Source organism: Capra hircus, chromosome 21 (assembly GCF_001704415.2).
Source record: "Capra hircus breed San Clemente chromosome 21, ASM170441v1, whole genome shotgun sequence".
NCBI lineage: Eukaryota > Metazoa > Chordata > Mammalia > Artiodactyla > Bovidae > Capra > Capra hircus.
In genome coordinates this window covers 19672671-19699282 of record NC_030828.1, presented here as the reverse complement: position 1 = coordinate 19699282, position 26612 = coordinate 19672671, and the positions used below count along the sequence as shown (strand labels likewise).

General features: G+C 49.9%; 1 protein-coding gene across 1 annotated transcript in view; it reads right to left on the bottom strand.

The window, feature by feature from the left end:
* Positions 1-22142, bottom strand: part of ACAN (aggrecan) — a 67761-nt gene extending 45619 nt beyond the window's left edge. The window contains exon 1 of the mRNA XM_018066613.1: positions 21775-22142. The gene's annotated coding sequence lies outside the window, so the exon portion shown is untranslated. The remainder of the gene's footprint in view (positions 1-21774) is intronic.

Below are 26612 nucleotides of genomic sequence, written 5' to 3'. Positions count from 1 at the left end.
GGAACTAGATCCCACAGGCTGCAATGGAGATTAAAGATCCCGTGTGCTACAACTAAGAGCCAGAGCAGCCGAATAAATAAATAAAACAATAAATTAGTTACTAAGAAATAAAAAAGAAAGACTTGTGTCCAGAAGGTGTCACATCTGGTGCATGTGTGTGTGTGCTCTCAGTGGTGTTCGACTCCCTGTGACCCCACGGGCTGTAGCCCACCAGGCACTCTCTACTAATGTGGGCTCGCCTTCAAGTGGTGCCCGTGGCTTGGGTCTGGCCCTCCTCTTTCTCTTCCTTCCTTTTGCTCATGTAGTTTGTTCCTTCCAGAAGACTTTATATCTGTAGAACAGCTCTACATCTGACCTAATCATAGCCTTTTCTGAATCCAGGGTAAATACTACCTCCTGGGAACTTCCAGATACCTTGGCCTGAAACCACCTCCTTTCTGCCCACGTTCTTTGTCATTCCTTGTGGTTACCACCAACTAATTAACAAACACATGCCAGCTTGTGATTTCTTCCCCATCGTTGTTTTAAACTACCAGGCTAAGCACTTATGGGGGGTGTATGGGTGGCGAGTGGGGCTGTGTAGTGAGAAGAAGATGGCTTTGGAGTCACATGCATGTGCTCATGTGTTCTGAGTCATGTCTGTCTCTTTGTGACCCCATGGACTGTAGTCCGCCAGGCTCCTCTGTCCATGGGATTCTCCAGGTAAGAAATACTGGAGTGGATTGCCATTTCCTCCTCCAGGGGATCTTCCCGACCTAAGGATCGAACTCATGTCTTCTGTGTCTCCTGCATTGGCAGGTGGATTCTTTTACCACTGAGGCACCTGGGAAGCCCTTGGAGTCACATAGATTCTGCTGAATCGCAACTGTGACACTTACATGTGAACATAAAACCTTAGCCCTATTATTTAACCTCTTGAAGGATCAATTTCCTTACTTCTAAAGTGCTGATCAAATAGGATCTATCATATAGGATTTCTGTAATTCCCTGGAGAAGGGCATGGTAACCCACTCCAATATTCTTGCCTGGACAGAGGAGCCTGGTGGGCTACAGTCCATGGGGTCTCAAAAGGGCTGGACATGACTGAAGCGACTTAGCATGCACACACTGTGTGGCTTTCAGTAAAATCTGTCTCCTTTCCTAAATCTTATCGGACCGGATCCTCCCTGGCTGAGGTGGGAGAACAGCTGCATTGTGTACACACATCTCGGCCTTCAATCCATTGTGGGTGCGCTGAGCACCTAGTGTGGGCATCAAGCACTGGGCTCTGCACAGTCCCTCGACCGACATGAACTGACTTGATAGAAGTTATACCCAATACAGTTTATGCCTAGATCTAATTGAGATGATGTCCCATGTGTGGATGGTCATTTGATTTGCAGTGACAGCAAACAGTGGGATCCCCCACAACTTGATTAACTTAGGGCTCATGACTCTATTCACCCCAAGCCTGGGGATAGGATGAGAGTTCAAATAAAAGTCTGGATTGTTTAGGTGAGATCCTGATGCTGCTGGTGTCCTCTCCAGTGACCCAAGCCTTGTCACTCTCAGAGCTGCCCCGTGTTCACTGAATGAGCCCAGCCATCCCTGTTCCACCCTTAGGCAACAGTGAGCACCTTACAGCCAAGATCAGCTTATACAGTGGTTTCACGGACAATCTAAAGACTGCCTTTATTGGACTTCCTTGGTGGCACTCCTTCTGCAAAGGCAGGGGACATGGGTCCAATCCCTGGTCAGGGAAGATCCTATGTGCTGAGGTGCAACTAAGCCTGTGCACCACAACTATGGAGCCTGTGTCTAGAGCCCGGGAGCGGCAACTACTGAAGCCCACGTGCTGTAGAGCCCGAGCTCCACAAGAGGAGCTACCGCAACGAGAAGCCTGCAACCAAGAGTAGCTTTCACTTGCTGCCAGCACAGCCAAAATAAGTAATTAACGGCACTGACTTAGGCTGGCTGAAGGTGTGAGTGGGTTTGCAGGTAAAGGCCCTCCTTGTGGAGGTGGGTGATAGGCGCAGTGGGAACCTGAACGGAGTAGATTCCGGTTCAGGGCACAGTGAAAGTGTTAGTTGCTCAGCGGTGTCCGACTTTTTGTGATTCTATGGACTGTAGCCGGCCAGGCTCATCTGTCCATGGGATTTTCTGGGTAAGAATACTGGGGTGGGTTGCCATTTCCTTCTCAGGGGACTCAGGGATTGAACCCGGGTTGCCTGCATTGCAAGCAGATTCTTTACCGTCTGAGCCACCAGGGAAGCCCACAGTTGTTTTTAAAAACATCAATTTCTACTCTCTCTGGCCTTTCTGTCTTGATTTCCTTCACTCACGGAAAAAGGTCCTTGCTAGTAACAACTGCTTGACCTGGATCTACTGTGATGGGAGATATGCTATTCTTCTCTCTGGGGTCCACTTTGAACCCAGGAACCATGCAATTTCCTGAAACAGCCTAGTCTCAGTTTCCTAGGAGACCATATGGTATGGGAGAAGGTGGGTACATTAAAACTACAACCTGAATTCATACCTTTGACTCATCACTTGCTATATTTTAGATGAGCTTGAGAAAGTTTCTTGACAACTCTGACCAGAATATCCATGAATGATGGCTCTGGAAATTGCTAATTTCCAGTTAGGAGGAGAACAGGGAGTGATGACTCCTATGACAAATTGCTCTAAACGTCTTATTTCCTCTAAATCATCAAACAGAAGTCCTTTTGTTCCCTGAGCAGTCTGATCTGTTGGGTGGGGTGGTAAAAGGCGTTGGGAGGAAGGAAGCTTGTATCACATTGGAATCTTGAGTGAGCCAGGGATGTAGAGGTCGGATCAGAAAGGACCGTTAAAACAAATCTTGGCCTATATTTCATGGCAGAACAGGACGAACGCTCTTGGAGTGAAGTCCAGCCCCTTCTCATGTTCTATTAAGTCCCTACGTTCTATGCCCTCACTCCTGCTCACATCACATCATACCTCTATTCCCAGCCACATTCTAGCTATTTCTTGAACATAAAAATGTGTTTCCTCTTAATGGCTTTAGTTCCTTCTCTTCCTTCTTCCTGGTACACATTTCTGGATCTTTCCCTGATTGGCCACTTTCATCATTCCAGCCTCAGTTCAAATGTCCCTTCCCTGACCTCCCTCACCCCTACCCAGTACCTCCCTATCATGTCACCCTATTATTTTTTATTTATAGCATTATCATTACTAGAACTTCCTGCACTTTTCCATTTGCTTGTTTCTTGTTTGTTTCCTCTACTAGAATATACACTCCATGAGGGCAGGAACTTTTGCTCACTACTATCCCTGGGGGCTCAGATGGTAAAGAATCTGCCTGCAATGAGGAAGACCCAGGTTCGATCCCTGGGTTGGGAAGACTCCCTGGAGAAGGGACTGGGTACCTACTCCAATATTCTGGCCTGGAGGATTCCATGGACAGAGGAGCCTGGCAGGCTACATACAGTACATGGGTTTGCAAAGAGCTGGACACGACTGAGTGACTAACACTATACCTACTTGGGCTTCCTAGGTGGTGCAGTGGTAAAGAATTCACCTGCCAATAAAGGAGACAGAGGAGATGTGGGTTCTATCCCTGGGTCAGGAAGATCCCCTGGAGTAGGAAATGGTAACCCATTTCAGTATTCTTACCTGGAATATTCCATGGACAGAGGAGCCTGGCGGGCCACAGTCCACTGGGTCACAAAAAGTCAGACACAACTGAGCACCCACACACGCATACATACTTCAGGTGTCTGCAACAGAGCTTGGCACATAGAAGGTGGTCAACACATATTTGCTGAATGAAAGAATGAATGGTGCTTCATGAACGGGCAATGTCCCTTCTGGATTGTTTGGGAATGGAAGGAGCACTAAGCTTAAGACTGATAATGACTGTTGCAAATCAACCGATTTCAAAGCATTCTTGCCTCCTCAACCCTGAAACACATTAGAAACCCTAGGAGGAGTTTTAACTCTGAATGCGGGTCGGGGTAGCCCGGAGCATACCATGGCCCCTGGAAACATCCATTCACCCTCCTCTCCTGCTAGGAGAGGGCCAAGACTGGTCAGCATGGATCTGGGGACCACCAAGCAGGGAGTGGTGGGTAGACCCAGGAGATAGCACCCAGGGACAGAACAGAACTCAGAGTCATCTAGCAGCCTGATGAAGGCTGTGTATTTAAGGAGCTGGGACTGAGCCAGGTCCAGAGCTGAGAAGGAAGGCCAGCCATGATGGTGCTTCTTAGGATGGGAGGCTGCACCCAAACCTGGCCCCAAAGCATAAGCCCAGACCAGGGTGGGCACCAGAGGGAAGAATTCAGCTCAACATCACCAGCCTTTCCCCATTACTCCCACCTCTCCTTACCCTCGACTGCAAATTCCCAGTAAAACCAGTTTAAAATGGAGAGTGGTACATTAATGGCTCCTGATTCACTCGCCCAGGACACTGAGCTTTGCCCTGTTCTCTGTGTGGAAAAAAACTGGTACTTGGGACCTGCCCCTTCCTGTTCTCAGTCTTCCATTCCAACCCGGGCTCTTGGAGGTTTTCTCTGCATTAATTTCAGACGTTGTGTAAATATCAGACCTGGGAGTTTGGAAAAGAGTAAGTATCCTTCGGCCCAAACTTTCCATCAGGCACAAGAACCTTTCCTGGGGCAGGAATCTGGGGCCAAGAACTGAGTTCCCTCCAGTTGGCGCTGACCATCAACCTGGCAGGACAGAGTGCTCCTTCCTGTAGGAGTTTGGGAAGGGGCTAGGGGACCCAGCAGGACTCCTCAGGGGCCTCCCTTGGTGGGAACTGAGCCCAGGTTTCCAAAACGATCTTTGGTAAAGGTTTCTGGCAGCTGAAGGTCCCGGCCAGCAACGACACAGGCGTTTGGGGTTACCAATGAATTCCTGAGCAAAGCAGAGGGCCAAGTGCCTAGGATGCAGCTGAAAGGAAACAAGGGGCAACTAGCCTAACCCCTTAAACTCTGGGGGCAGATGCCCAGGTTCTTGGAGTTTAGTCTAGACTTGGGGTCTAGTCAAGAGTAAGAAAGAGGATGGGCCACTGGAATCAAGCCTCATTCTCTTGACTATAGTTTGCATGCCCTAATTCTAGGACTGGGAAGACGTCATAGAGAACATTCACTTAGTTCCTTTTGGGTCAGGTTTCTCTTTGAGAGCCACTGGGAGTTGTGGACCTGGCTCCCAGAAGGTAATCTCCAAGTCTTTATTTACCTGGGGGCCTTGGGCCACGCTGGATTGTCTGTACTAACAGTGTGATTTATGGTGAGAGTCTTGGGTCATGTGATATCACCTTGACCTCTGGAAGGACTGGAAACTAAGGTCAGCATGTGGGTGGTCAGCCATGTCTACATGACCAACCCGCAGTGAAAATCCTGGACAGCCAGGCTCAGGTGAGCTTCCCGGATTGGCAACACTCTGTACACACTGCAACCCATTGTTGCTGGGGAAGTAAAGGTTGTCCACACAACTCCCTGGGACAGAGCAACTGGACGCTCATGCCCTGTCTCTCTGGGACCCTGTCCTGTGTGGCTCTTCCCTATGCTGACTTTGATCTGTATCCATCTGCTGTGATAAATAGTAACTGTGAATGTAACAGCTTTGCTGAGCTCTGAGTCCTTCTAGTAATCGACTGGACCACAAGGAGGTCTTGGAGACCTCCTGAAACTTTCTGCTCCACCAGGTTAGTTAGCCCTGCCCAGGGGGTCCAGTGTGGTCTGGGTAGACAGCAGACAAGCCCGCTTCTCCCCATGGCCATCCCTCAGTGACACTGCTTTCTCTTCTTGGCGCATGTGCTCTGAGGAGCTGAGCATTCTTTTTTTGGCCCTCACGTGGACGGAATCATTGCCTTTCATCTGGAAAAGTTCCGAGGATTTCCTGGCTCTCCTCCCTCCCTCTTTTGCTCCATCAAACACCCATCATGTGGAAAACTGCAGCAGGTGTTGAGGAAGGATCAGAGTGGATCCGCCGCCGGGGCTCACTGTGTGAGGCAGGAGATGAGATGTGTGAATAAATCCTACAGCACTAGAGGGGAGCCTTTCTCAATGAGACCGCTCCACAAGCTAAGATACAGAAATCATTCCTGTTTTGGGAGGACCTGGGAGAATTGTGAAGAAGAGATGGCTTTTGAACTGAGCCTTGAAAGATGTGATGAAGGGGACGACAGAGGAAGAGATGGTTGGATGGCATCACTGACTCAATGGACATGAGTTTGAGTAAACTCTGGGAGATGGTGAAGGACAGGGAAGGCTGGCCTGCTGAAGTCCATGAGGACAAAAAGAGTCGGACATGGCTGAGCGACTGAACGATGACAATGGGCCTGTGGAGGTAGGGGAAGGGAATTCTAGGAGGGTCACATGAATAAAGGTATGGTGAAAGGAGTAGATCCAACTGGTGTAGGATCACATAAAGTTAGAAACTAAGCAGGGCCAGATTCTGAAGAGCCTCCATGATTGGGCTAAAGTGTTTGGCTTTATTTTGTAGGTGATGGTGGGGGCCTGTCTCAGGGTTTTGGGGAATGACCTGATCTCAGGTATTTATCAGGAGGAAACCATGGCCCCTAGTATCTCTGCTCTGTGAAGTTCCCATTGCCATCAAATGTACCCTCCTCCCTCACAGCAGGAGTGCATGCGGTCTATAGCATTTGTGTTTCTGCAGGGAGACTGCACCCCACTGGGGTATGCACTGGGCTTGTCCATCCTTGGTTCTCCCTTGTCCATGAGCACCTACCCTTCCTCTAAAAATGGCTATAGATTGAAGGTTGAGCCCAAGCTGGGCATGGTGCCCAGCAGCAGTGTGAACAAACAAATCATCTCATTCAAGGTTCACGATCATCCTGGGAGGGAATCCATTACTGGTCCTGTTTTTAGAACGGAGGATGCAGAGGCTCAGAGCGGTAAATGACTTACCGTAAATCCTGTAGCCAGGGAACACCAGATCCAGAATTCAAATCTAGATTGGTCTGACTCCAAAACCAGTACTCCTAACTAGATCCCTGCTTCCCATGTCCATGCTAGGGATGGGGGCAGGTGCTGAGAATGGAACCTGTCATGGGTTTGTTCTTGTCACCCAAAGCACTTTGATAATCTGTGGTCTCAGCTTTAAAGCATGATTCAATGAAGGGACATTTGTGGTGTGCCTCCTACATGGGGAGACTTCACATTTTGACTCAAAGCACCAAGGCACCTTGGGGCGGTAGAATGAGCGCAAAACCCAGAGACAGGCAGAGAACTTGCTCTCTGAACCCCTCACAGACCTTTCTGACTCTTGATTTGTTTCAGAACAATTGGAGAAGAGCTGCAAATATTGACATGATAAGATGTTTCACCCCTTTCCCGCTTCCTCCTTTTCCAGCTCTCTCCCCCGTGTCCCCAGTTCGCTGCCAGCTGCTTCTGGTGGTATGACTATGCCCTGCAAGGCTGTCAGGACTAAGATGCCTATTAGCCTCCTGATGGTATGCCAGAGCAGCGACCTTCATGAAAACACCTAGGGATTCATGCTGTCTGCTGCCTCCCAGATCCTCCTAGTCAAGGTTTCTTCCTCACAAGAAAGCCAACTTTCCTTTTTCAAAAAATTGATTTTTTTTAAAAGCTGTGGTAAAATACAAATAGGGCTTCCCAGGTGGCGCTAGTGGTAAAGAACCCACCTGCCAGTGCAAGAGACCGAAGAGACACAAGTTCCATTCCTGGGTCAGGAAGAGCCCGTGGAGGAAGGCTTTGGCAACCCACTCCACATGGCAACCCACTCCAAATGACAACCCACTTCAGTATTCTTGCCTGGAGAATCCCTTGGACAGAGGAGCCCGGCAGGCCACAGTCCATAGGGTCGCGAAGAGTCAGACATGACTAAAGCGACTTAGCACGCATGCAAAATACAAATAACATAAAATTTACCATCTTAACTGTTTTCAAGTTCAGATATTTTATCATTCAGTGGCATCAAGTGCATTCACATTGTTCCACAACCATCCATTCACGTTGTTCCACCATCCATCTTCAGAATTCATCTTGCAAAATGAAACTCTGTACCCATTAAACAAGAACTCCCATTTCCGCTCCCCCCAGCCCCTAGAAACCACCAGGCCACTTTCTGTTTCTATGAACTGGACTTGGACTACTCCTTCTGAGGAGGCAAATCTATAGCCCTGTCTGGCATAATCTTTAGAGATCTTTGTGCACTATTCCAACTGGAATTTTTCCCATCCAATTTTTTTCTGGAATATTTTGTATATCCAGGGAGGCCTTCATGTACTCAGGACTCTCTGGGGTACCATACTGCCTCCAGCATCCTGGGATGCTTTCACATACCCCAGCAATGATCTGCATCTTCAGGGGGTTGGGCTCTAAGGCTGCACACAAGCTGGAACCCAAGTAGGATCAAAACTCCCCTTGAAAATCTCTTAAGAAAGGTGTCCTGGTGGATTCCCCCCACTAACATTCTCTCCCAATGAGTTGAATACAATCATCTTCCTTCCATTACTGCATGGGACTGTTATTTCTTTATCTGAGAAGAAGATAAATTTGTTGGCTTGTTAGGAGGGCCAGGATATACGAGAAATACATATTATTAAATACTAGATGCAGGTGTGATACCTCAAGATCCTCATGCTCTGAGGGGAACAAGGGGACAGAGGTCAACCCTGGGGACAGCACATTTGAACCCCTTGTCTCTGCCTCACTGGGGACCCAGAGCCATTAGTGGAGCGGCTGCAGAGTTTCTCACTAAAGCATGCTCTCTCCCAGTGACTGTCACTGCTCTGTACTGCTTCAAACTCAGGAGAGCTTGATGCCAATTTCCCTTGATGGAAAAATTCACCCGCAGCTGCACAACCAGTGGATGTATGAGAACAAGGAACCAGCGCTCTCTGCATCATGTGATGAGCAGACAGCATTCTCTCCCATCTAAGCTGTGGGCTTTCCTGAAGGTCAAGGAAAACTTTTCATTTCTCCTTTTGTATTCCCTACCATGTCCAATAGAGAGCCTGGCATGTAGAAGATTCCAATTATGGAAAAACTATTTACTGACTTAGAAACACATTCACCTTATATGGTGGAGCACAAAAACACAAGTTGCAAAATAATATGTAGAATGAGACTCCATTTCATTTTAATGTAAATCTATTCATGGAAAAAAGACCACAAAAATATACAGAAATGTAACTCTGGTTATCTTCCGGTGGAGAGTTAGCAGTCAATTTTCCTTTTTCATTTTGAAAGTTTTTACTTCCTAAACTTTCTATGTGGTTCACTATTTTTTTTAAAGGAAAAATGTTTCTAAAAAGAAAAGGAAATTTTATGTCCATATAAAAACTTCATTCAAGACAATCACAGAAGAGAATAAACTCCGGTCCTGGAAGCCATTAGGAGAACTGGAGTTTGTGGGTCAAAGCCAGCAGACTCCCCAGTGACCAATGTCAGCCAACTGGGGCTGGGGCGGATAGAGAGGAGTGTCTCAGTGGAGAAAGGCGGAGGGAGAAAGCTCTCTCCGTGTTAAAAGTCTTGGAAATCTGCTGGGAAACAGGATTTTCTTCTGCCCCAGTGTTCAATAGACTCTGGACCCACGGTCTTTCTAGCTCATGGCTCCCTCTCCTGGAGGTGGCCCTGAATCTGCCAAATAATCCCCATGAATCAAGGGCATGATGTGCAGGAATAAACAGGGCTTTACACATACACCCTGAAGGACAAGCCCCAGACTGAGGGACAAGCTCTGTGGCTTCTCTTTCTTATGCTAGATGTCAGGGCCTGGTCTGAGAAATTAATCTTCTCTCTAGGCAGAGTGCAGGAAACCATGAACTTTACAATCAGATAGTCATGAGTTCAAGTTCTGGCCCTACCACCTAACACTGTGCCTCAGTTTCACTATCAGCTATCCATGGGATTCTCCAGCGAAGAATACTGGAGTGGGTTGCCATGACCTCTTCCAGGGGATCTTCCCTACCCAGGGATTGAACCAGCGTCTTATATCTCCTGCATTAGTGGGCGGATTCTTTACCACTAGTGCTACCTGGGAAGCCCCTCTATAAAACAGAGATAATTAAACCTACTTCATAGAGTTTCTGTTGACTCAGCATGAAGAGGTGTGTGTGTGTGTGTGTGTGTGTGTGTGTGTGTGTGTGTGTGTGTGTGTGTGTGTGTGTGTGTGTAGCTCGATTCAGGTCATGAGAGGGCATTTATACCCTATGGACTCCACTTGCCCAGCCTCTGGTTAGAATACAAGCACTGACCTATTGGAGTGGTATCACTTATTTAATCTGCCTTTCCTGATAGAACTTCCTTTACATCTTACAAATGCAAAAAGTGAAAGTGTTAGTGGCTCAGTCGTGTCTGACTCTTTGCAACCCCATGGATTGTAGCCTGCTAGGCTCCTCTGTCCATGGAATTCTCCAGGCAAGAATACTGGAGTGGGTAACCATTCCCTTCTCCAGGGGATTGTCCGGAGCCAGGGATTGAACCCAGGTCTCCTGCATTGCAGGTGGATTCTTTACGGTCTAAGCCACCAGGAAAGATCTACAAATGAAGCATAGATCTCAAATATAACAAGAGTCAATAAAGAATGCTATGGGCTTAATTCTGTCTCTCCCCTTGCCCCAAAAGGTATGCTGAAGCTCTAACCCCCAATACCTGTGAATGTGAGCTTATCTGGAAATAGAAGCTTTGCAGATGTAATTTAGTTAAGATAAGGTCATTACAATGGTTCAGTAGGGCTTGCTGCAGTTTCCAGGTATGTCAGGAGGCCTGCGCTAGCTTCAGGGTGGCTGGGAACATAAGGTACTTGCTGCATCTCTCTGGTCCCATCCTGTTCTGAGCTTGTATGACTACTTAAGAGCATAAGTGGGCAGGAAAGCAGCTGATCAACTTCATCTTGGGCAAGAAGAGGCAGTTACACGATCATCCAACACACTGACTCAAAATTCAGGTTCTGAGACACCAGGAATGGGCCTGGGGAACATTCACAATGAACAGCAATTACTGCTTGAGTGTACTTGTTCTGCGCCACACACCTTGGTTTAGCTATGTTATCTTGCTTTATCCTTCCAACAACCTTATGAAAAGAGAGTCAGTGTACCCAATTTACAGATAAGGAAACTGATGCATGCAAGATTAGTCAACCCTGGCAAAGTCACACCTCTGGTTGAACAGGCCAAACTGGGCCCAGAGCCCTTCAACCTGACTGCACCCCTGGAAAACAGTGGCCTGATGGATTCCTTGGTGAGTCCAGGTATTAGATGTCATTAGGAAGGAAGCTGGAAATAAAATGTAAGTGACAATGCACTGGACCCTCCATCACAAAAGAGAGACAAGATGGACTTGGAGTTCAAGGAAGGCCCACAGTGGGTGAGGCCTGAGAGCACAGAGCTGGAGGGGAATACTCTTAAGTGTGGATGGTGAAGGCTGAGAAGAGCTGCCCACTGAGGTCTTCAGAATCATGAAGATGCTGACCTGCAATGCCAGGGGAAACCTCGTCTTGTTCTCCATCCTCTCCCTTGGTGCCTGGCTGGCCATCTAACATGTCATGGGGAGTGCGGGACCCTGCAGCTTGAAAGGGATACTGGAAATGCAATAAAAGAGCTCATGACCCATGCTGGGTGGCCACTGATAGAACCTGAGGCTCCAAAGGTGGCAGGACCTAAAACTGAGTATTTCTAAAGATAGCTGCTCCTCATGATGTTTGAGTCAGCATGAATCATTAAGGAAAGCTTGGAAAGAGAGCAGCCAATCATCTCCTCAGCTGGGCCCCTCTGATGGCAGAACATCAGCTCGCTGGGGTGACTATTCAGGGTCCCTGGGTCCTGGCCGGGGTGGGTGGGGCCGTTGAAGTGGGCAGGGCCACTGAAGTGGGCGTGGCAGGTGGGAACTGTCCTTAGAAAGCTGCCCTGTTCAGCAGACAGAGCACTGGGAACAGAGAAATTGGGCCCTCGATCTAGCACTGACAGTCGCACCTCCAGGCAGGACATATATTTTTCTAGGTTCCGGCTTTCACATTTACAAGAGAAAGATGCACCATACCATGGCTTTCAGAAGACATAAGATCAGAGTTGTTCTCATAGAATCTAATGCTGACTCCCACAATCATTGCCCCTCTCAATTCACTTCTGTGGCCTCTGTGGGGTGTCAGAGACACACAATTCCTATGCTGACCCCCTGGAGGATAGTTTGAAAAGCACTGGATAGAAGTCACTTGGCAGACTTTTTATTAATTTTTTTGGCCATGCCATGTTGCATGCAGAATCCTAGTTCCCCGACCATGGATGGAACCTGGGCCCATGGCGGTGAAAGTGCGGAGTCCTAACCACTGGACCACCAGGGAAGTCCCACTCAGCAGACTTTTACTGAGCACCTTCTGTGTGGCAAGTGTTTTCCATGTGTTGGGAGATAGAAGACAATTAAGATAGACAGGGCTTTTGGTCTTCGAGGGGCTGGGAAGGGGGCAGACAAGCAGCGAGGAAAACAACCAAGCAGAAACTTTCAGACAGTGATAAGCTGCAAGGAAAATATGACAAAGGGCTGCTGGAGTGTGGGGTTGAGGGTGTCACGTTTTTTATACTGGGTGGCCAAGAAGGCTTCCTGGAGGAGGTGACATTTGGACCCGAATGACCAGAAAGAGCCAGCCACACAGAGCCCTGTGGGAAGAGCATCCAGTCAGAGGAGCCCAGGAGGGCAAAGGCCCTGAGGTGGGAATGAAGTGGGAGGCCAGTGGCTGAAGAGGCCAGTGGGAGGCCAGTGGGAGGCCAGTGGTGGGTGAGGGGAGAGTGTATCATGGAGACCAGCTCCTGAGGGCCTTGGGCTTTATTCTAAGTGTGAAAGGACCACACCGCTAAGGTCTTCTAAGAGCCTCGGCAATCCCCAGAGGGCAGAGCCTCCTCTGCCCTCCTGACTGCCTGGTGCCTGCATCTAAAGGCAGGTTCCTACACGGACACAGGGTTCTTTCGGTGACTAAGGAGTAGTCCAGACTAGTGTCCAGTGTCCAGCCACTGCAGTTGCCTGAGCCTTACCTGGTGTTTATCAGAGTCTTGTTGACTCCTGTGGGTGAAGCCCGGGGCGGGGACCCCGGAGGCACTGAGACAGCAGAGGGAGCTCCTGAGAGCAATGGAGGGTGAGAAGCCTCCTTAACCACGAAGTCACTCCAGTCTCCTGACGGGGTGACACAGCAGCCCTCTCCCTGTGGAACGGGCAGGAAGGACTCAGGTTCTCTCACACCACGGGGACCTTCCCTCTTAAAATGTCAACAAGCTATAGCAGAAGCCATGTCAGGTAGGGCTCAGGCAGCAACTGAAATCCAGAATGAGGCTGTGCCAGGGGAATTAAAGGCTGAGGTAAAGGGGTGAAGAAGCCCCCTGACTGGGCTGTGTGGACCTGGGGGTGGGGTGACACCCACAGATGGAGTGGTGAGGAAGGGGGACAGAGACAGGCAGGGAGACAGGGCACCTCTGCTAAGCTCTGGGGCTGCCATTCCCCCCGGGGGCGGGGGCGGGGGTGTGCTGTTCACAGAGACTTCCAGGAGACTGGCGCCCCCTGGAGTCAGACGGCAGGTAGAGCACACTGGGTCAGGCCTGCAGCCCAAGAGTGCGGGTGTGTGTGTGCCGGAGGGAGACCAGCCTGGTCTGGAGACAGAACCCTTTTCAGAGGCACAAGCCAAAGGAGGAGCCAGGGCCCCACCCTCCAGTAAACCACACTGAATGCTCTACCTCTCTCCTTTTTTTTTTTTTTTAATCTAGGGAAAAAAAGAAGGAAAACGAACTCCCAGCAAGACCAGTGTTTAAACGGAAGGTGGAAGGGAGGAGGTGGAAAAGGAGAGGTTGGGTCCAGCTTTGCTCAGATGATAAAGAATCCACTTGCCATGCGGGAGACCTGGGTTCAATCCCCGGGTCGGGAAGATTCCCTGGAGGAGGGCATGGCAACCCTCTCCAGTGTTCCTTGCCTGGAGAATTCCCATGGACAGAGGAGACTGGCGGCTACAGTCCACGGGGTCGCAAATAGTGGGACATGACTGAGTGATTAAGCACAGCAGTGACTGTGTTTGAAGTTTAGGGCTTTAAGCTCTCCTTGGTGGGGTACCCCTTGTCCTGGGTTGGCCCCCGGGGCCCTGGTGCTGCAGCTTCATTCCTGCCGCAGCATCAGATCTGGCTGACTGCTTAGATCAGCATCTGCAGACCGAGAACCTCACTCTGCTCTAGGGAAGAAGAGTGCTCTGGTCACATTCAATGTGAGGAACTTGATGGTGATTTCCAATGCTCATTAGCACGCTGAGAAATCCTACAAGAAAGGGGTACTTTTTTATTCTGTTTAACCCTTGGGGATGAGCTTTTTTTTACATGCAATGCCTATTGACATCTCGGGAAGGAATGTTCCACTTTGGTGAATGCTGGGCTAGCTTCTTCTGCCTCTAGGGCAGAATGTACTTTTATATTCAGGTACATTAAATGTACTTTAATCCTGGGTCAAGGACAACTGTATGATGAAAGAATGGTGAGGGGATATGTCAAAGTTGCTCAGTTGTATCTGACTCTTTGTGACCCCATGGACTATACAGTCCATGGAATTCTCCAGGCCAGAATACTGGAGTGGGTAGCCTTTCCCACAGGAGAGGGGAGGCAGGCCTCTAATTTCTCATTCCGCTAAAGAACAAAGGTAGGGGCACAGGCTGTAGTTCTATCTGCAAAAAAGGGAGGACAAGTCATACCAAAAGGTAGGGCTAGAGGGAGGGGCTTAGAATCAAACGCAACAAGAGAAACCGTTTGGGGCTTTAAATGAGGGGTTCGGACTAATGGAACTGCAATAGAATCACCTGGGGAGATTTTGAAAAACGCAGATGCCTAACCTGCCTCCCCCCAACAATCTCTGGGGAACTCCTGTTTCTCAAAAACTCCTCCAATGTTTCTGATTCTAGGGACAGAGATTACCTCTGGTGACAGCCTCTAGGCCCCCTTTCCAGTGTCTTGTAAAACAGACAAACATCTGCTGCTTCCCTGAGTCATCTTAGAATCCAGGTGTTCCCCTGAGCCATTCAGATAAGCAGGTCAAAAAGAGGCGTTTGGGGAGGAAGGGAGCACCCCTGACGGGGGAGGGGAGTAGTGGTGGGAAGGTCAGGCCAAGATCCAGAGTTTGTTGGGGAAAATGTGGCCTCCACTCCCCCTGGCTTCGGACTTTTCTCTTCTAATAGGTTTTCTTCCCCAAAACAACCCTGAGACCAGCAAGGACCCTGGAGGGACAGAGCCAGAAGGTGGCCCAATGGTGGGCGATGGGTGGTCCCAGGACACAGTGTGTCCACAGGTAGATGTGATGGCCCAGTGTTTCTGTGTCCTAGCACCTCCTGTTACTGATTTGAATGTGACATGTGACATGGAGGGAGGAGCCTCAGCACCCTGGTTAAAACCATGACTCTGTTAAGAGCAGCCTGCGCCCCCTCCAAGTCCAGTGCGCTCCCCTCTTTGGGACTCAGTCTCCTCCCTTGTATGATGAAGGAGGCAGGGGATTTTTTTTTTCTGGCCATACCTTGCAGCATGTGGGATCTTAGTTCCCTGACCAGTGACTGAACCCATGTCCTCTGCCTTGGGAGTGCAGAGTCTTAACCACTGGACCACCAGGGAAATCCCAGGCAAATGATTTAAATTCTCCCTAAGTCCCCCTGTGCTCTGAGGCTTCATGATTCTGAGAAGGCTCAGAGAAGTGTGTTCCTGCTCAGTCCCTCAATCATGTCTGACTCTGCAACCCCATGGACTGTAGCTCGTCAGGCTCTGTCCATGGAATTTTCCAGGCAAGAGTACTGGAGTGCGTTGCCATTTCCATCTCCAGGAGATCTTCCCGCCTCAGGGATAGAACCCGCATCATCTGCATTGGAAGGCAGATTCTTTACCAGTGAGTCAGTTGGATTTCTCAAATCCACCCATTTGGTTAGTGGCTTTTAGTTAGGCCTTAATTTATTTCAACTCCATGTGAGTGACAAATGGTCCCATTTGAAAGAAAGGAAAATGGAGGTATTCAATGACATGCCTGCACTGAGATAAGTCTCTGGGTGCCTGATCCTGATTTGGTCCTCTTTTCAGTCCTGAGGTCCCATTCCTACCTCCTTCTCCCCATGGGGATCCAGCTCTTGGGGATGTCTCAGCTCAATGGTTGTATCTGCAGTTCCCTCTAGAGGGAGCTGTTGCCTGGTGCAGTAACCTGACCGTAGCAGGCAGTGGGAACCATAGGTCCTGGTTTCTGGCCTTCTTGGGATAGATCAGCAAAGTGGAAGATGCCGATCCGGGTATTGTCGGCACTTTCCTTGTCAAGAATTGAAAGGAGTTTATAGAGCAATGGTCCACTGGTTTGTTCATTCATTTATACGTTCAGCCTGTCTGTGTGTGTCCAGTCCTGGCTCAGGTACAATGTACACCAGATACAAAACCAGCTTGGGCTTTACAGGCACCCCAAAAGGCAGCTTCCTAGACAGTAACTTCTCACTAATTTGGACCTGTGAGGGCAGGCCTTAGTATCTCTATTTTACAGATAAAGAAACGGAGGCTCAGAGGGGTGAAGCAATTTCCTCACATCACACAGCACAGTTCATGTGACTCCAAGTCCAGGGAGCCTCACAGTGGAGAATGCACACACTGGGCTTCTCACTGAAGCAAAGCCTGACCCATCTTCTCACCCCTTGCTGAGAGCTATATGTATGAGGAGGAGGAGCTGACCCCCCACCCTTACAAGCAGAAGGCATTACTATGGCAACTGTGCTCCAAACAGCAATCTTCTTGGACCTCATAATCACGTCTACACCGGCTGATGCGGTAACTTTCCAGAGTGGGATCTTTAAAAACCTCAGATAATAATAACAGCTGCTACTTTATTGGATAGTGTGTCAGCTCCTTTATTTGCTTTATCTTGAATTCTCTCAAACTGTCCCACATGTCCCCCATTTCATAGGTGCAGAAACTGAGGCTCAGAGCAGATGACTTGCCCAAGTGCTTGTAGCTAGGATTTCAACTTGGATCTGGGCCACCAAAGTCCAAGTTATCTCTACTTTACCTCTGTGGCCCTGGCTCTTTTTTTCATTTGTTGTCTGCTCTTACTCACCTGCCACACTCTCTCTTCTTGCCCTCCTACCCCTGGCTTACTTTTCTGCTGTTAGACACAGTCGGACATGGCCTGACCCAGGGACTAAATGATGATGTGGAGCAGGGTTTCTTAATCTTGGCACTATTGACATTTGGGGCTGGTCAATTCTCTCTTGTTGAGGCGAAGGCACTGTCCTGTGCATCATACATATTCAGCGGCATCCTTGGTCTCTACCCACTAAAGGTCAGCAGGCAGTATCACTCCTCTCTCACAGCAACAACATTAAGTATCTACAGACATGACCAAATATTCCCTGGGGTACACACGAGCTCTCCAGTTTAGAACCATTGTCTTATAGAAATGAGGAGTCAGGGTCAAGTTGTTTATAACCCGCCTTCCCCATTAGACCATGGGCAGCTGCAGGGCAGGAAGAGCGAACTGTTTGATGTACTGCTGTGTTATCCATGCCTACTGCAGTGCCTGGCATGTGGCAAGTGCTGTTGAAAGGATGAATGAATGAATGAAGTTTCCATGAACATGGTATGTTTCAGGATGAGGGCCTGAAGGGCAATGTTCCCATCCAGATCCTCATTGACCTGCACGGCCTGGTGCACAATACCTTTTCCTTTTTAGGCCTCAGTCCCCCTCTGCCATCTCTTAAATGAGCGTCCTCCCTGGCCCTGAAGCCCTGGACATCAGTGGTCTGCGAACTGCCACGTTCCATCTCTGAGGCCCAGAGTCCAGGGGCTGAGAAGAGTCTCAGTCCCTGGACAGAAGAGAGGCTGTCTCCCCACAGGCTGGACACTGAGAGCTGCCCAATCTTGAGTTTCTCCTTCTTTATCCACGCTCCTCAAGTCAAATCAATTACAGAGAGACAGTCAAGTGCTCCCCCCGCACCGTCCCCCCCAAGACCCTATGCAGTAGAGGTGGCTCCTTTTCAGAGCGTGTGTCTTAAAAGGAAAAACATGTAACCTCAAAGGTAACCAAATATCCCGATCGTGGTGCCCAGCACCACACACCCCAAATCCACCTATTCATGAGTTTAACAAAAAGCTTCTTTAGGGTACACTGTAAGGCCATTGAGAGGGAGAAAAGTCGCCTCTTACACACCCAGGCCAGCCCGCAGGGCCGCCCTCCCAGCACACACATACACACACTCACACACACACATACTCGGGCGGCTTACAAGAAGGCTCTGAGTTTTTAAAAGTAAACCCTACCGTTTCCGCTGTTGCCCTGGATTCAACTTTTGAAAAAAGGAACTGTTTTACCGCTTTCCCTACAAATTCCCCCTTTTTCTGGTCCTCCCTTTGCCTCAATCCCGTGCCCTCCCCCGAACCCTACTTTTGCCCCGCCCCCAGCAGCAGATCTTTTGCAGCCCCCACCCCAGCTCCCCAGGGCAGATGTCACACAGACAGCCTGGCCTTTGCCCCCTGGAACAGGGCTTTCTTAAGGGGGGCAGTAAAGCTCCCATCAAATATGATGGGAGCATGGCCAAGAGGTGGCCTGGTGACACCAGGAGAGGACAGCTCCTGTTTCAAGATGTGTTCCCATCCATAGACCACCCCTCCGCCTTCCCTTTCAAAAGGCGGCCAGTTAGCCCTGTCCCCTTGCCTGCTCCACTTGTAAGCAGGCCTGTCCTCTTCCTTGAACTTTCCCTTCATTCCCACCTCCAACTTCCATCTTCCAAGATACTTAAGGGTCTTGTTCCTACAAGGGCAGCAAGGATGCCCCAGTGCCTGCCAGCTGGGGCCATGAGGCAAGAGTTTCTCAGAGCCGAAACATCATTGGGACCAGAGGCTTTCCAATTCTTTTGATCACAACCCGCAGTGAGAAATATATTATGCAAATACCAAATTTGTGTATATTAATACATATACATGTAGACTGTCAACACAAATATGCTTCTGTAAAACTGCAAAGTATGTATCAGAAAGCAAAGTTTTAGAAGCAATACTTACCTTTGCAACATGGGAGACACTATTCCTACTTCATTAAACTGCCACTAAATTGGTTTCAAAACTGGCAGTTGGACAACTCCTGTGCTAAATGTTCTTGTGGGAACAGACTGAAAATGACACTCCTAACTGGGGCCCATGGGCTTCCCTTGGCTCAGCTGAGGTCTTCCTAGCATCTAACAAGAGGGGCCTTGAGAGGGACCAGGTTCTAGAAAAGATCGTTAAAAAAAGTCCACATCAAAAGTTGGACACATGGTCTTTCACTGAGACAGATTTGGGACCCTGGGGTGGAGGGAGTGGCTAGAAACCACTAGAGGAGAGGAATTCAGGTTTGTGGTGCCTGCTGAGAGCTGAACAAGGCATTATATTATATCTTTTAATCCTCACAAAAATCCCCAGTTGGAGGTTTTCCTCCCCTTTTTAGAGAAAAGAAAACTGAGTCTCAGGGAGGCTAAGTAAGATAAAGTCATGTGGCCAGTAGTTGGCTGAGCTGGGATTCGAACCCCGGTCTGCCTCGGCTGGCAGGCTTCTTAGCCACATGGCTCTTCTTTACCAGCTCAAGAGGTGAGCTCTCTCTTAGATTCCAACTCTGACTGGGGAGTCTGACAGGCCATTCTGGGTCTGTGAGGATGGAGAAATGCCTCATCTCAGCAGGTGGGGGTGCAGGCTATCTGTGATGGGACTGTGTGTGTGAGAGGATGACACAGGAAAATGTGTGCGTGGGTGTGAGGAAGGGCTCAGACAGTGCAGTTTCTCACCCCTCAAACACACAGACTCCCCACCCAAAGAAGTAATAATATGTTTTCCCCTTCTGAATTCTTTGCTGTTGAACAGAGGGCTTTCAGATAATAAAGGGAGAATCCCAATTTAAGTATGAAATTCACTGAAAATTTCTAGTGAAAGAAAACCTTCTACTTAATATTAAAATCAGTAATAATAATAATATCAAACAGCTTTGAGTGCTTGTCCGGTGGCAGGCACTGTGCTGAGAGCTTTGCTTGAGTCATGTCAAACCTTCCGTTTACAGAGGACCCGCTCTGGGCCAGCACTGAGCACAGAGCCCGATACCTAGGCGGCGCTTGCAGATATCAGAGAATGAATGAATGTACCCGGTGTAGAGCTAGAAACTTCACAGAAGTACAACTAATTTGAACACAACTCTATGTCACCTGAGGAATTCTATTATTTCTCTGAGGGATATTTTCTTCCTTTTGAATATTCCTTCATCCAAAACTTTTTAAACTGGAGAGATCTTTTGTTCTGTACTTTTATCTTCCAGGTTAGAATCATCATTTCCCCCCACCCCACATTCTCACCCCTAATAAGCCTTTGGCTTTTCTCCCCTATTGCTTTTCCATTCCTGGGTAGTCTCTTCCTGGCCCAGTGATTGACAGGTCAACACTCATATCAAACTGAGCCTTGTAAGCTCCTTTGCCCAGGAGCTCAGGCAACCTGACTGTCCTGTTTCCTTGGCAACCCTTAAGGCAAGGAAGAAAGAGAAGGATTTCATCCCAGACGTCTGGACCCTTCAGTCAGGACTAGTGATCGACTGTGGCCTCAGAAAACCTATGTTCTAGTCCTACTCATGCCCCTTAATCATTTCTGGAATCACTTTCCCTCAGAGATGAGGGTGTTTCCAAGGCTCAGGGTTTCCCCAGACTGTCAGACACCCACCCACTGCAGTAGCCAAGACCTGAAACGTCACACTAACCCAATTCAGCTTTGCATATTCCTCTCTTCCCTCCTGGCCAGCCAGCCACTCCCACAGTATTTACGCATCAATCAAAATGCGCAGCCCTGGGCTCCTTAGTGGTGAAACCCTCGAAGAACCCCATCAGAACCCCGCTTATGACAGCAAGGAGGAGAATGATGAAAAAGTTTGGGTTGGATGCTGTCCCCTTATAAGAAATGACGCCCACTCCTACAGTCTGCTCTAGCCTAGGACATGGGTTCCACTGACATTGGCAACTGCCTACCCAACCCCAGGGGTAATGGGGGTTACCCCATCCTGCTGCACCATCACTGGCTTCTCCTGCAGGGGAACCTAGAGATGGAAAGGCTACCTGTGGCCCTGGGTCCTCATCTCTCCTCTTCTTCCTTGAGGAATGCTCCTCCTGGGTGGCATGTTCAGAGCACTGTTCTTGGCTCTCTTGCGGGCACCCTGTCCCAGGGTCTGCCAATTTCTCCCGGCTTTTTCCCCACCTCCAGGTGCCCAATGGCCAAGGAAGTGGGACCAAATGGGGGGTTCTCTCAGCCTCTGCTTAGGCACCTGCTGGGTACCTGGCACACTGCCTTGTCATTTCATTCGGTGTCCAATCACTCTGCTGTCAGGAAGCCTCCTGTTTCGCCTCTGACAGAGGACAGGCCAAGGCTCGGGAAGATGAAGCATCTCCCCACCCCCGTCAACTCAAAAGTAGCCCAGCGGGATTGGGACCCACAGTTCTCTGACTCTGAAGCAGCTACTCTGTCCACTACAGCTCCTCCCAGACCCTGGGGTTGAAAACAGACGGGAGTTTGGAGCGAAGTCTCCTTTGCTCTCTCTTCCGGGAGACAAGAGCCCCTCCTCACGTGTTCCCTAGCCCCATCCACGCTGAGTCTGCAACAGCCAGAAAGTTTGCTCAAGTCCATTGCGGACGCAGCGGGTGTATGTCGGGGGTCCGTAGCACACGCCTCCCAGGAGAGGGGGAGACCGAGGCAGCGCAGCCTCCGGCACAGAGGGGGAGCCACAGCACCTCCCCCGGCTCGCCAGGCGCGCTGGGAGAGCCTCCCTCCGGAGGGCAGGAGACGGTTACCTTCAAGAGTTGGATTTCCTTCTCCAAGAACTTCAGTCCCATACACTTGGCGAGACAGCGGGGGCTCCTGGGGCCGGGAGGCCCGGGTCTGGCCGCGCCGCGGGGGAGACGCTCTGGGCGGGCGCTGCGCACCCCTCCTCCTGCCGGCGTCCTGTCCGCAGGTCCCCTCGGGCGGTGGCCGCAGCGGCGGCGTCTGGGTAGCGGAGTCCCGGTCGGCCAGGGGAAGGGATGCTGAAAGGCGCCCGGAGCCCCCTGACACCCGTGTCAGATGCCGGCCGGCGAGGGTGCTGAGAGAGAGAGACCTTGAGCAGCGCCGCACGCGTCCTCAGCTCTGCGAGCCCACTCTGGAGCGGCGGGAAGGTAGGTGGGCGGGCGGGCAGGCGGGCGGGCACGGCGCGCGGTGACACATACATAGGGGCGGGCGGGGGAGGGGAGGGCCCGGGAGGGGGCGGAGGGGGGCGAGCGCGAAGGGAAACCCCACCCCCGGGGGACCCGAGGGGCGGCCGACAGGGGGAGGGGAAGGCAGAGGCTGCTGGAGCGCGCTGGACCCCGGCTCCGGTCCGGCGCGCAGCGGGAGAAGCCGCCCGGCGCGCAGGGCGCCAGAGGAGAGCTTCCCACGGCAGCGCGGCCCCGGCAATACCGGGGCCCGCGGGAGGACGGCGGCGCGGGAAGAGCTGTAGGGCCCCGCGTCTGCAATGCGGTCGGGCCGCTCCGCAGTCGGAGGGGGCCCCGGAGGGCCGCACCGGCACTGGCAGCCCCCGGCGGGCCGGGCTCCGCGGCCGCCGCGGCCGGACCGGGCTCTCCGGCGCGCGCGCGGGGTCTACGGCTGATGCTCCGCAAGATGCGATAGCGAGGGGCGCGGCCCCCTGCTCCCCGGCCGCGCTCCGGAAGGACTCTCCTGGGGAACTGGGTGAAAGTTTTTGGGGACGGGGTGCTCCGAGAAGGCAGGGGAGTGCGGAGGAGGCAAAGGAGGTTAGGGGACTGCGGGGAGGCGTTCTGGGGCTGGAAGCTCAGCATCAAAGGCTGAGGGTCTTCACAATCCAGGAGAGACAGACAAGGATGTATTTCAAACGGAGCAGGAATTCTCCAGTAGCTGCAGACACCACCCTCTTTAATTTTGATTCCAGGCAAAAGAATAAAAGAACTAACAGCATTTGAAGACCTTCTGTGAGCTGGCTGCTTAATACACATTAATATCTCATTTAATTTTCCCAAAGAGCCCAAGGAGATACATATTACAACTACTTTACCTCCCGCAAAAAAAAAAAAAAAAAAAAAGTGAAAACGGAGGCTCAGAGGGTGATGGAATTACCTCTCAAGGCCGGGTCTGAATTCATACCCAAAGTCACACTGGCTTTGCTGCTATGCGAGCTGGCGGTTCAGCCTCAGCACTTTTGGGGGACGCAGGCTGGCTGGTGGCCTTCAGCATCCTTAGGGAGGAAACTGCTGGTGACTGACATAAGATTTAGCGGCTTTGGTCAGTGTGGTAGAAGCCGCTAGACCCGTCACTGGGTAGGGACTGAATGGAGAAGCACAAGGGGTGGGATCTTTGTGGGCTGCCCCATTACGGAGATAATAGACCCAGTTTTTCCTCCATTAAAGAGGGCCAGACTGCCTCAGTTTCCCCAGTGTGACTACTCTAGAATTGTGTGGATATTTCCCCCTGTTGGAGGGGTGGGACTGGCCCTGGCCCAGCACATTCTCTGGAGGTGCCCCCACCCCCCCCCCATCCCTTCCCTGCCCTGGGCCTGAGGAGGGTGTGGTGCCCAGTCCACCTGCTGGTCCTGGGAGCTGGGGTTATAAGGTGTTCCCTTGGTTGCCGGCTCTGACTTCACCCCTGTTCTACCTGAGTCTGTTGGTTTTTCTGAGTCAGGTATCTAAGTTGCAGAACACTTTGGGCATAGCTGACAAGATGGTGATCAGAACCCCTCGTAGGAAAACAGTGTCTTTGGGATGAAATCTTACTAGTTACTGACCTCAGTGTCCAGACCAGAGGAAATGACCCTTCTAGAAAAAAGACAATCCTTAAAATTCAAACAGGAAGGTCATGGATTCCCCCTGTCAGTATTCATTCAGTTGATGCTCTCTGGTGAGAACAAACCATACCCTCATTTGTGAAATGGATCATGTCTGACATATGTCTCAGGAGAGGTGGGGCTAGTGAAGGATAATTCAATTCAGGAACAAATATTAATTAGGTAGTTAATCTTTGTAATGAAGGGAATGAATGTTTATTGATTATCTAGATTGTATTGAGGCTAGAAAGCATATAATAGATACCTATTGCATGCCAAACACTGCTTGATACCACAGCCTGGCAGGTAGTTTTTATTTCCATTTTACACACCAAGAGACTGAGAGGTAGTGAATGAGTACTGGTTGGCATGACTCCACACTGCCTGCCCTTACAGCTGTAGAAAACCCAGCATGATGGGAAAGCATTTGAACACTTTAAAGACCATGTTCAGCAAATCAAAGGACCTGAGTGTCTGAAAGCCCTTGGTGGCATATGGACATTCCCCTGTTCCATTCAGGTGTCTACACAAGAGAACTCCTTGTATAGTATTTCTGATCCTGGTTTTCCCTCCTCTGCTGAACACTTTGTAGTTTGCCCCCTGCCTTTTCCAGGCCCTGACCCGGTCTGCTGTCATTGGGAAGTTCTAACCTCTTGCTGCTCAGACTTGTTGACACACTGGAAAGGTCAGCTGGAGCTTTTTGGAAATGCAGACCCTCAGGCCCACCCCAGACTCAGGATCTGCATTTTAATAAGGTGTCTTCTGTATCTGCTTATGTTTGAGAAGCATCTTTCAGCAGGTTTACTCATTCAGTCAAAAAATCACAGAACAAGACAATCTCTGAGCTAGGAAGTGCTCTTAAAGAATGTTGAGGACAACTTTTTCTGTGTCTTCGCTTGGGCTGGGGCTGATTTCTAGGACAGGGCACTTGAGATAGCCCTTCTAGGATGCCGTGGCTCCATATCCCAGTTTTTATGGCAGTGTGTCACTTGACTGCAAGATTTTGGTGGCTTAAGTCACTGTCTCTCATGGTTTCTATGGATGAGGAATTTGGGAGAAGCTAGCCCAGGCACTTCTGGCTTGGGCCATCTCATGCCATTGTGGTCAAGACGTTAGCTGCAGCTCCATCATCTGAAGACTTGACCAAGGCTGGAGGATCCAGGTCTCAGGTGGCTCACTCACATGGCTTACAAGTTGGTATTGGCTCTTGGCCAGTGGCTTCAGGTCATCTCAGGATGGGCACTGCCAGTGGGACACCCTCATGGCACGACACCTGGCTTCCATGACAGTGAGTGATGCGAGAGCCCAAGGGGAAGCCACAGTGCTTTTATACCCTAGCTTTGGAAGTCACAGATGGTCATATTCACTGTAGATTGTTGGTCACATAGGGCCAGCCCTGAATTAGTGTGAGAAGGAACATACAAAGGTGTGAATATGGGTCTGGGGATGGCTGAGCGGCATCTTGGAGGCTGGTTTCCACTCTCCATTAAACTGACTCTTAGAGGATGGCCAGTCTCCTGGTCCATGTAACTGTATTACCATGGAGTGCTTGTTATTGACCCTGTCATGGTGATGCCATGTAAATGCCTCACCAGTTCAAGTATAACGTGTTTGCAGAATTCATCTGAAGCATCTTTCCAATACTCCTGTATGAGTGAGTGTTCTAGCTTGCTCTCTGCGACAACAGATTTGTCCCAGTCTCTGTAGGACAGGCTTCATTTAGCTCAAGAAGAATTTCTGTGTCTTTTCTCATAGTAGAATGCCCACAGGTCCTTCAACTATTTCCTGAAGGAGTTTCCTTCTGACTTCCTCGCTCTCTGGAAACTCCTGTTTGTGGCTGTTCCTCTGATGTGTAATTCCCAGCACTGGATGCCCAAGTTTGGCTGTGGACTGACCAGGGCAGAGCCAAGACAACTTTCCCCTCTCACCATTTGGGCATTTTGCACCTACCGATGCCACCAGAGATTGTTGAGTCTCCCATTCAAGTACTAACCAGGCCCTACTCTGCTTGGGTTCCGAGATCAGACTGGGTCAGGTGGTATGGTCAACAAGTTTGTTGAGTCTTAGCGCTATGTCATGCTTTTGGTTGATAATGAAACTTGTAGGCAGTTAAAACCATCGGACTGTTCGCATGCCGGCCACCACAAAAGGGCTTATCTCAAGCAACAAAACAGTGTTGAGGTGGGGGAAGGGTCCCGGTGTGTTCAAGAGCTATAGGCATGAATCCCAGTTCTGGCACAGACATCTAGAGCAAGTTGTGTAACCTCACTGGGTCTTGATGTTCTCATCTGTAAAATGGAGCAAACTTATGGAATTTTTATGAGAATTAGAATAAGAGCTGGGATGTCAGCACCGAGCAAATGATCTAGCTCAAGGTGCAAGGTGGTTAATTTTCTTCTCTGGTCCCCTTCACTGCAGTTTGATGTCCTTGAATAAGTGCATTCTCTTCTGTCTGCTGGTCTCTGGGTTTGTAAAAGAAGTTAAAAATACTCACCTCCTAGAGCGTGGCAATGATTAACACTATACGTAATGTGTGTAGAAAACGTTGTGATCCTTTTTGGAAGCAAAAGACCATAGACAGATGGTATAGAAATAGCCCTCTTATAGCAGAACTGTGGGCCAGGAAGCCAAGTCTTCTGAGAACTACTGGAACATTTGAAAAGTGTTTTATTTCTTCAACACTGTGTGAGTGATGAACTCAGAGGGAAAGGTTCTAATAATAAAGAGCATGGGGTACGTTAATGAAACACAGTTCCATACAGGACTGTGTGGAACAATGACGTACAGTGAGAGGAAAGTGCTGTGTCACTTAAGACATAGAAG